Source organism: Hyla sarda, chromosome 8 (genome assembly GCF_029499605.1).
Source record: "Hyla sarda isolate aHylSar1 chromosome 8, aHylSar1.hap1, whole genome shotgun sequence".
Classification (NCBI taxonomy): domain Eukaryota; kingdom Metazoa; phylum Chordata; class Amphibia; order Anura; family Hylidae; genus Hyla; species Hyla sarda.
This window is the reverse complement of record NC_079196.1, coordinates 197,737,121-197,748,558: the sequence shown is the minus strand read 5'-3', so window position 1 is coordinate 197,748,558 and position 11,438 is coordinate 197,737,121. Positions and strand designations below refer to the sequence as shown.

The 11,438-nt window shown below is 49.3% G+C and overlaps 1 pseudogene; it reads right to left on the bottom strand.

Moving 5' to 3' along the window:
* Nucleotides 1-10,080: 10,080 nt before the first annotated feature.
* LOC130289920 (U2 spliceosomal RNA) lies at nt 10,081-10,171 on the bottom strand (annotated as a pseudogene).
* Between the last annotated feature and the right edge of the window lie 1,267 nt (nt 10,172-11,438).

Below are 11,438 nucleotides of genomic sequence, written 5' to 3'. Positions count from 1 at the left end.
TCTCTCCAGACTGCAGGTACCTTGGCCCTCTCCTCATTAGATACTGCTCCAGCTGTCTCAGGTGTGAAGGTGTCTTCTCCAGACTGCAGATATCTTGGCTCACTCCTCATAAGATCCTGCTCCAGCTGTCTAAGGGGTGAAGGTGTCTTCTCCAGACTGTAGTTATCTTGGCCCACACCTCATAAGATCCTGCTCCAGCTGTCTCAGGTGTGATGGTGTCTTCTCCAGACTGCAGGTATCTTGGCCCACTCCTCATAAAATCCTGCTCCAGCTGTCTCAGGTGTGAGGGTGTCTTCTCCAGACTGCAGGTATCTTGCCCCACTCCTCATAAGATCCTGCTCCAGCTGTCTCAGGTGTGAAGGTGTCTTCTCCAGACTGCAGGTGTCTTGGTCCACTCCTCATAAGATCCTGCACCAGCTGTCTCAGGTGTGAAGGTGTCTTCTCCAGACTGCAGGTGCCTTGGTGCACTCCTCATAAGATCCTGCTCCAGCTGTCTCAGGTGTGAAGGTGTCTCATCCAGACTGCAGGTATCTTGGCCCACTCCTCATAAGATCCTGCTCCAGCTGTCTCAGGTGTGAGGGTGTCTTCTCCAGAATGTAGTTATCTTGGCCCACTCCTCATAAAATCCTGCTCCAGCGGTCTCAGGTGTGAAGGTGTCTTCTCCAGACTGCAGGTATCTTAGTCCACTCCTCATAAGATACTGCTCCAGCTGTCTCAGGTGTGAAGGTGTCTTTTCCAGACTGCAGGTATCTTGGCCCACTCCTCATAAGATCCTGCTCCAGCTGTCTCAGGTGTGAAGGTGCCTCATCCAGACTGCAGGTATCTTGGCCCACTCTTCATAAGATACTGCTTGTCACGATGCCGGCTGGCAGGAGGTGGATCCTCTGTGCCAGAGAGGGATTGGCGTGGACCGTGCTAGTGGACCGGTTCTAAGTCACTACTGGTATTCACCAGAGCCCGCCGCACAGCGGGATGGTCTTGCTGCGGCGGTAGTGACCAGGTCGTATCCACTAGCAACGGCTCAACCTCTCTGACTGCTGAAGATAGGCGCGGTACAAGGGAGTAGACAGAAGCAAGGTCGGACGTAGCAGAAGGTCGGGGCAGGCAGCAAGGATCGTAGTCAGGGGCAACGGCAGGAGGTCTGGAACACAGGCTAGGAACACACAAGGGAACGCTTTCACTGGCACAATGGCAACAAGATCCGGCGAGGGAGTGCAGGGGAAGTGAGGTATACATAGGGAGTGCACAGGTGAACACACTGATTAGAACCACTGCGCCAATCAGCGGCGCAGTGGCCCTTTAAATCGCAGAGACCCGGCGCGCGCGCGCCCTAGGGAGCGGGGCCGCGCGCGCCGGGACAGGACCGAAGGAGAGCGAGTCAGGTACGGGAGCCGGGGTACGCATCGCGAGCGGGCGCCACCCGCATCGCGAATCGCATCCCGGCTGGAGGCGGAATCGCAGCGCACCCGGTCAGTGGATCTGACCGGGGCGCTGCGGGAGCGAGAGTGTAGCGAGCGCTCCGGGGAGGAGCGGGGACCCGGAGCGCTCGGCGTAACAGTACCCCCCCCTTGGGTCTCCCCCTCTTCTTGGAGCCTGAGAACCTGAGGACCAGATTTTTATCTAGGATATTGTCCTCAGGTTCCCAGGATCTCTCTTCAGGACCACAGCCCTCCCAGTCAACCAAAAAGAAGGTTTTTCCTCTGACCTTTTTGGAGGCCAGTATCTCCTTTACAGGAAAGATGTCTGAAGAACCGGAGACAGGAGTGGGAGAGATAAGTTTAGGAGAGAAACGGTTGATGATGAGTGGTTTAAGAAGAGAAACGTGAAAGGCATTAGGAATACGAAGAGAAGGAGGGAGAAGAAGTTTATAAGAGACAGGATTAATCTGGCACAAAATTTTGAAAGGACCAAGATAGCGTGGTCCCAATTTGTAGCTGGGAACACAGAAGCGGACATATTTAACGGAGAGCCATACCTTGTCTCCGGGAGAAAAAATGGGGGGAGCTCTTCTTTTCTTATCAGCAAACTTCTTCATGCGTGATGAAGCCTGTAAGAGAGAATTTTGGGTCTCTTTCCATATGGTGGAAAGATCACGAGTTATTTCATCCACAGCGGGTACACCAGAGGGCAAGGGAGTAGGGAGGGGGGAAGAGGGTGACGGCCGTACACCACGAAAAATGGGGATTTGGAAGAAGATTCAGAAACTCTGAAGTTATACGAGAATTCGGCCCATGGTAGAAGATCTGCCCAGTCATCCTGGCGGGAGGAAACAAAATGCCGTAAATAATCACCCAGGACCTGGTTAATTCTTTCTACTTGCCCATTGGATTGAGGATGATAAGCAGAAGAAAAGTTTAATTTAATCTTGAGTTGTTTACAGAGAGCCCTCCAGAATTTAGACACGAATTGGACGCCTCTATCCGAGACGATCTGCGTGGGCAACCCGTGAAGACGAAAAATGTGTACAAAAAATTGTTTTGCCAACTGAGGCGCAGAAGGAAGACCAGGAAGAGGGATGAAATGTGCCATCTTGGAGAATCGATCAACGACCACCCAAACAACAGTGTTGCCACGGGATGAGGGTAAGTCTGTAATAAAGTCCATACCAATCAGAGACCAAGGCTGTTCGGGAACAGGCAGAGGATGAAGAAGACCAGCGGGCTTCTGGCGAGGAGTCTTATCCCGGGCACAGACAGTGCAGGCTCGCACAAAATCCACAACATCCGTCTCCAGAGTCGGCCACCAATAGAAACGAGAGATGAGTTGTACGGATTTCTTGATGCCCGCATGACCTGCGAGATGGGAGGAGTGACCCCATTTGAGGATCCCGAGGCGTTGGCGTGGAGAGACGAAGGTCTTCCCTGGAGGAGTTTGCCTGATGGAGGCTGGAGAAGTGGAGATCAGGCAGTCAGGAGGAATGATGTGTTGCGGAGAGAGCTCTACTTCCGAGGCATCCGAGGAACGAGAGAGAGCATCGGCCCTAATGTTCTTATCGGCAGGCCGAAAGTGAATTTCAAAATTAAACCGGGCAAAGAACAGAGACCACCTGGCCTGGCGAGGATTCAGCCGTTGGGCAGACTGGAGATAGGAGAGGTTCTTGTGATCGGTGTAAATAATAACTGGAAATCTTGATCCCTCCAGCAGATGCCTCCATTCCTCAAGTGCTAATTTAATGGCTAGTAGCTCTCGATCCCCGATGGAGTAGTTCCTCTCCGCCGGAGAGAAGGTCTTAGAAAAAAACCCACAAGTAACAGCATGCCCGGAAGAATTTTTTTGTAGAAGGACCGCTCCAGCTCCTACTGAGGAGGCATCAACCTCCAATAGGAAGGGTTTAGATGGGTCAGGTCTGGAGAGCACGGGAGCTGAAGAAAAGGCAGACTTGAGCTGTTTAAAGGCGTCTTCCGCTTGAGGAGGCCATGACTTAGGATTGGCATTCTTTTTGGTTAAAGCCACGATAGGAGCCACAATGGTGGAAAAATGTGGAATAAATTGTCTGTAATAATTGGCGAACCCCAAAAAACGTTGGATAGCACGGAGTCCGGAGGGGCGTGGCCAATCTAAGACGGCAGAGAGTTTGTCTGGATCCATTTGTAGTCCCTGGCCAGAGACCAAGTATCCTAGGAAAGGAAGAGATTGACATTCAAACAGACATTTCTCCATTTTGGCATAAAGTTGATTGTCACGAAGTCTCTGAAGAACCATGCGGACATGCTGGCGGTGTTCTTCTAGGTTGGCAGAAAAAATCAGGATATCGTCCAGATACACAACAACACAGGAATATAAGAGATCACGAAAAATTTCATTAACAAAGTATTGGAAGACGGCAGGGGCGTTGCACAGGCCAAAGGGCATGACCAGATACTCAAAGTGTCCATCTCTAGTGTTAAATGCCGTTTTCCATTCATCCCCCTCTCTGATGCGGATGAGATTATAAGCACCTCTTAAGTCCAGTTTGGTAAAGATGTGGGCACCTTGGAGGCGATCAAAGAGTTCAGAGATGAGAGGTAGAGGGTAGCGGTTCTTTACCGTGATTTTATTAAGACCGCGGTAGTCAATGCAAGGACGTAGGGAGCCATCTTTTTTGGACACAAAGAAAAATCCGGCTCCGGCAGGAGAGGAGGATTTGCGGATAAAGCCCTTTTTTAAATTTTCCTGGATGTACTCAGACATAGCAAGAGTCTCTGGGGCAGAGAGAGGATAAATTCTGCCCCGGGGTGGAGTAGTGCCCGGGAGGAGGTCAATAGGACAGTCATAAGGCCTGTGAGGAGGTAGAGTCTCAGCTTGTTTTTTGCAAAAAACATCCGCAAAGTCCATATAGGCCTTAGGGAGACCGGTTACAGGGGGAACCACAGGGTCACGGCAAGGAGTACTGGTAACCGGTTTAAGGCAGTCCTTGAAACAAGAGGGAGCCCAACTCTTGATCTCCCCTGTGGACCAATCCAGGGTTGGGGAATGGTGTTGAAGCCAGGGTAGTCCAAGGAGAATTTCGGAAGTGCAATTGGAGAGGACCAAAAACTAAATTTTTTCGTGGTGAGGTCCGATGCACATTAGGAGGGGTTCCGTGCGGTAACGCACGGCACAGTCCAATCTTTCATTGTTAACGCAATTGATGTAGAGAGGTCTGGCGAGACTGGTCACTGGGATGTTGAACCTGTTGATGAGAGAGGCCAAAATAAAGTTTCCTGCAGATCCGGAGTCCAAGAAGGCCTTAGTGGAGAAGGAGAAGGTAGAGGCAGATATCCGCACAGGCACAGTAAGACGTGGAGAAGCAGAGTTGACATCAAGGACTGTTTCACCTTTGTGCGGAGTCAGCGTACGTCTTTCCAGGCGGGGAGGACGGATAGGACAATCCTTCAGGAAGTGTTCGGTACCGGCACAGTACAGGCAGAGATTCTCCATACTGCTCCACATGTCTCAGGTGTGGAGGTGTCTTCTCCAGACTGCAGGTATCTTGGCCCACTCCTCATAAGATCCTGCTCCAGCTGTCTCAGATGTGATGGTGTCTTCTCCAGACTGTAGGAATCTTGGCCCACTCCTCATAAGATATTGCTCCACATTTCTCAGGTGTGGAGGTGTCTTCTCCAGACTGCAGGTATCTTGGCCCACTCCTCATAAGATCCTGCTCCAGCTGTCTCAGGTGTGAAGGTGTTTCATCCAGACTTCAGGTATCTTTGCCCACTACTCATAAGATCCTGCTCCAGCTGTCTCAGGTGTGAAGGTGTTTCATCCAGACTTCAGGTATCTTGGCCCACTACTCATAAGATCCTGCTCCAGCTGTCTCAGGTGTGAAGGTGTCTTCTCCAGACTGCAGGTGTCTTGGCCGACTCCTCATAGGATACTGCTACAGCAGTTTCAGGTGTCTCCTCCAGACTGCAGGTATCTTGGCCCACTCCTCATAAGACTGCTCCAGCGTTCTCAGGTGTGAAGGGCTCTTCTCCAGACTGCAGATATAATGGCCAACTCCTCATAAGTTACTGCTCCAGCTGTCTCAGGTGAGTAGGTGTCTTGGTCCACTCCTCATAAGATCCTGCTCCAGCTGTCCCAGGTGTGAAGGTGTCTTCTCCAGACTGCAGGTATCTTGGCCCACTCCTCATAAAATCCTGCTCCAGCTGTCTCAGGTGTGGAGGTGTCTTCTCCAGACTGCAGGTATCTTGGTCCACTCCTCGTAAGATCCTGCTCCAGCTGTCTCAGGTGTGAAGGTGTCTTCTCCAGACTGCAGTGTCTTGATCCACTCCTCATAAGATCCTGCTCCAGCTGTCTCAGGTGTGAAGGTGTCTCTTCCAGACTGCAGGTATCTTGGCCCACTCCTCATAAGATCCTGCTCCAGCTGTCTCAGGTGTGAAGGTGTCTTCTCCAGACAGCAAGTATCTTGGCCCACTCCTCATAAGATACTGCTCCAGCTGTCTCAGGTGTGAAAGTTTCTCTTCCAGACTGCAGGTATCTTGGCCCACTCCTCATAAGATTCTGCTCCAGCTGTCTCCGGGGTGAAGGTGTCTTCTCCAGACTGCAAGTATCTTGGCCCACTCCTCATAAGATACTGCTCCAGCTGTCTCAGGTGTGAAGGTTTCTCTTCCAGACTGCAGGTATCTTGACCCACTCCTCATAAGATCCTGCTCCAGCTGTCTCAGGTGTGAAGGTGTCTCATCCAGACTGCAGGTATCTTGGCCCACTCCTCATAAGATCCTGCTCCAGATGTCTCAGGTGTGAAGGTGTCTTCTCCAGACTACAGGTATCTTGGCCCACTCCTCATAAGATACTGCTCCAGCTGTCTCAGGTGTGAAGGTGTCTCATCCAGACTGCAGGTATCTTGGCCCACTCCTCATAAGATCCTGCTCCAGCTGTCTCAGGTGTGAAGGTGTCTCATCCAGACTGCAGGTATCTTGGCCCACTACTCATAAGATCCTGCTCCAGCTGTCTCAGGTGTGAAGGTGTCTTCTCCAGACTCCAGGTATCTTGGCCCACGCCTCATAAGATCCTGCTCCAGCTGTCTCAGATGTGAAGGTGTCTTCTCCAGACTGTAGGAATCTTGGCCTACTCCTCATAAGATACCGCTCCATCTTTCTCAGGTGTGGAGGTGTCTTCTCCAGACTGCAGGTATCTTGGCCCACTCCTCGTAAGATCCTGCTCCAGCTGTCTCAGGTGTGCAGGTTTCTCTTCCAGACTGCAGGTATCTTGGCCCACTCCTCATAAGATCCTGCTCCAGCTGTCTCAGGTGTGAAGGTGTCTCATACAGACTGCAAATATCTTGGCCCACACTTCATAAGATCCTACTCCAGATGTCTCAGGTGTGAAGGTGTCTTCTCCAGACTACAGGTATCTTGGCCCACTTCTCATAAGATACTGCTCCAGCTGTCTCAGGTGTGAAGGTGTCTCATCCAGACTGCAGTTATCTTGGCCCACTCCTCATAAGATCCTGCTCCAGCTGTCTCAGGTGTGAAGGTGACTTCTCCAGCCTGCAGGTATCTTGGCCCACTCCTCATAAGATCCTGCTCCAGCGGTCTCAGGTGTGAAGGTGTCTTCTCTAGACTGCAGGTATCTTGGCCCACTACTCATAAGACCCTGCTCCAGCGGTCTCAGGTGTGAAGGTGTCTCATCCAGACTGCAGGTATCTTGGCCCACTACTCATACGATCCTGCTCCAGCTGTCTCAGGTGTGAAGGTTTCTTCTCCAGACTGCAGGTGTCTTGGCCGACTCCTCATAGGATACTGCTACAGCGGTTTCAGGTGTCTCCTCCAGACTGCAGGTATCTTGGCCCACTCCTCATAAGACTGCTCCAGCGTTCTCAGGTGTAAAGGGCTCTTCTCCAGACTGCAGGTATAATGGCCACAAGTTACTGCTCCAGCTGTCTCAGGTGTGAAGGTGTCTTGGTCCACTCCTCATAAGATCCTGCTCCAGCTGTCTCAGGTGTGAAGGTGTCTTGGTCCACTCCTCATAAGATCCTGCTCCAGCTTTCTCAGGTGGGAAGGTGTCTTCTCCAGACGGCAGGTATATTGGCCCACTCCTCATAGTATACTGCTCCAGCTGTCTCAGGTGTGAAGGTGTCTTCTCCAGACGGCAGGTATATTGGCCCACTCCTCATAAGATCCTGCTCCAGCTGTCTCAGGTGTGAAGATGTCTTCTCCGGACAGCTTCAGCTCCTTACACAGATGTCCAGTAGGATTCAGATCAGGGCTCATAGAAGCCACTTCACAGTAGTCCAAGGTTTTGCTTTTAGCCATTCTTGGTGTCTTTAGCTGTGTGTTTTGGGTCATTATCCTGTTGGATATCCCATGGCTTGCAACTCAGACTAAGGCTCCTGACACTGGGCAGCACAAAGCAGCCTCAAAATACAACCAAGCCTCCTCCATGCTTCACAGTAGGTATAGGGTTCTTCTCTCTCCTCCATTTTTGTGAACACGGAGCTCATGTGACTTGACAAAAATTTCCAGTTTTGTTCAATCTGTCTACCATGAACCAAGAAAGCACGTCTTCTGCCTGGACATAAACCTCTGTAGGATACCACTGGTGGTATTTACATTCCACGGGAACAAAGATTAAAGAATGTTGTATTTTATAGTCAGCATAGTCAGTTAAAGAGATCCTCCGGGGCTATACTATTAATGGTCTATCCTTATACTGTATAATCAGTGGGGGTTCTCCCCCTTCAGGGCACTAACTCAAAAATGTGGACCCTTCCTGCTTAAAATGCTTCTTATTGAAAATATTAAAATCTAATTATTGTCACTGGTATCAAAGTGAATTAAATTCCCAATAACACACTATAATGCTCATATGTAAACATAGTTTAATAAACTTAGATATATGTAGACAATGCTATTGTCAATGGGACAAGTTAATTCTTCTGTTGAACATAACTTACCAGCATACTATCTGCATAACCTATACCAATTGACTATATAACTCATGGAATGGACTTAGTGGCTGTTATAGCTACTGTATATACACAACATATCTGTTCAGCATAAAGTACATAAGAATAACCGTTCTTGAAAAATTAACTGGTCCCTTCGGCAATAAGATTGCCTATGACTTTTGAATTATGCATCATTTGAAATATAAGTTTACTGAGCTTTGTCCACATATGAAGCATAAAAGTGTTCCACTGGGATTTTAATCCACTTTGATACCTTCTTGACTGATAATTATTGATTTTCATATTGAGGATTTTTAGGGAGGTTCCCTAGCTTTAGGTTAGTTCCACAAAGTAGGAGAACCCTCGAGGGGTTTGTATGTTGACCCAACCGGCTTGACTTATGGCCAAACTTATGACTTGACTTATGGGGTACTCCGCTGCTCAGCATTTGGAACAAACTGTTCTGAACACTGGAGCCGGCGCCGGGAGCTTGTGACGTCATAGCCCCACCCCCTCAGTGCAAGTCTATGGGAGGGGGCGTGACAGTCATCACGCCCCCTCCCATAGACTTGCATTGAGGGTGGTGGGGCGTGACATCATGAAGGGGCGGGGTTATGACGTCAAGAGCTCCCGGCGCCGGCTCCAGATGTCGGAAGAGCGCGTTCCAGGTTATTCACAGCCTAGTACACAAGGGTAAGACAAAGACAACATTAGGAGAACTTGAAGATGTTAGATACAGGATAGTAGATCAGGAACAACAGATCTTCACTAAGTAGCCAGCCTTAAAGGGGTATCCCGCTGCTCAGCATTTGGAACAAACTGTTCCGAACACTGGAGCCGGGAGCTCATGATGTCATAGCCACACTACCTCAATGAAAGTCTATGGGAGGGGGCGTGACATCATTGAGGGGGTGGGACATCACGAGCTCCCGACTCCAGCATTTGGAACAGTTTGTTCCAAACACTGAGCAGCGGAGTTTTTTTTTAAATCTAAGAGCCGAGAAACGTGCTCTTGAATCACCCAAAGTGCAAGAAAAAGTGCAAACGTGTTCCACTATAAAAACATGCACAAAGGATGAGGTCTATCGCAAGCCCTTCCCCAACAAACCTTACCCTTCGCCTCCGAACCAAAAGGTATCTGCGAGGTTCCAGGTTCAGTGTCTCTTTTCGCCGAAGCTACTAAGGGACCACAAATGCTCCCGGCATCAGCCAAGGTATCTGCCCTAAGAGCCGATAACGGTTGGTACCCTACCAAAGTAGGAGTACCCGGGGTGTTTGCAGGGAGATGCGGAACCTAATGGCCACACACACCTCTCCTAGACTGCCAGGAGGGACACCCAGAAGGGCTACCGCATCCTGACAAATCCTGTGAACACAACACGCAAAAAGTGACACAGTGAGACAAAAACAAATAAATAAGTGAATGTGTGCAGATATACTGCCCGGGCATCCGGCCGGATCTATAAAAATGTCTCTGATCCTAGCCAGAAGGCCGGGAATCAAGAGGTAAGTGCCACAAGGTGAAGAGTACATTGTCCCCGTGCTTCAACTCAGTGAGCCAATACTCCCAGTGAGTTTCGGCACCTCGGGGTCACCACTCCCAGAGGCACTAAAGTACCTCGGCTCTAGACCTTCTAAGCCTCAAGGCAAGACCCAGAGGAAACAGGTCACATCGGGGCAGTCGTCGAGCTGATTCCTCAGAACCAGCCCCGGAACACCTGCTCCCCACCAGCTCCACACTGGCGTCGCCTGCCACCAGCATTAAACTGATAAGAACAGATACTACACTTGATCTTAGCCAAAAGGCCGAGAAGTGATTGACTGAGCAGCGGAGTACCCCTTTAAATAAGCAGCATTAAAGGGGCACTCTGATGAAAACCTTTTTAAATCAACTGGTGGCAAAAAGTTAAACATATTTGTAAATTACTTCTATTAAAAAATCTTAATCCTTCCTGTACTTATTAGCTGCTGAATACTACAGAGGAAATTCTTTTCTTTTTGGAATGCTCTCTGATGACATCACGAACACAGTTCTCTCTGCTGACATTATTATAATAATAATAACGCTTTATTTATTGTTGTCCTTAGTGGGATTTCAACCCAAGTCCCCAGCACTGCAAGGCAGCAGTGATAACCACTGAGCCACCATGCTGCCCTTAGCATACATCTGCTATGCATGGTTGCTAAAATGGACAGAGATGTCAGCAGAGAGCACTGTGCTCGTGATGTCATCAGTGTTCCAAAAAGAAAGGAATTTCCTCTGTAGCATTCAGCAGCTAATAAGTGCTGGAAGGATTAAGATTTTTTAAAAGAAGTAATTTACAAATATGTTTAACTTTCTGCCACCAGTTGATTTAAAAGAAAAAAGGTTTTCACCGGAGTACCCCTTTAAATAGGTAATGCCAGGAAGGGATACATTCGAAACAGAGGACACATTAGAAACATGCACACTTTAACTTAAAGCCAGAGCATATGCACAACCCCTGTGGGGTAGACCAAGAACTTCAGTCATGGTGTGGTGTCCCGGTACCGTAATGCATACCGTACCTTGTATGGTGGTCCCCAAAGTCAGAGTTACTACGTTCAGGCGGGTCCCCCAGGTGGGACAGCCCCTAGTCGCTTCCTCCTTCTCTAATTTCATAATGCTATTATGCATATATTTAATAATGTGTATACTTAATATAGTGTATACTAGTCTACTTATGTTGTTAGCGTCACAGGACCTTCGGTCATGTGACCATGTTAATTCCTCTATGGTATGTTGGAGGTCCTTGGGTCACATGTTTACCCATAACTCTCTGTACAGGAGATTGACAGTTGTATGGACCAATTAGCTCTAGTCCAGCCCCTGCCCATATAAGGGAGCTGTAGCCAATTATCGCTCTCTTGAGTTGCTGCTCTCGTGGATGCCAGACTAGCAGGACGGATCTGCGCAACTTTCAAAGACAAGCTAGGCCAGAAGTCTGCCGGCCTCAGCCTAAACTAAACCGTGAGTTAAAATCTCAATACCCGCTAAAGCTAGCATGATTACTGGACCGAATCTAAACCCCTAAATCCAGTGGATCACCGCAACAATTATCTTCCT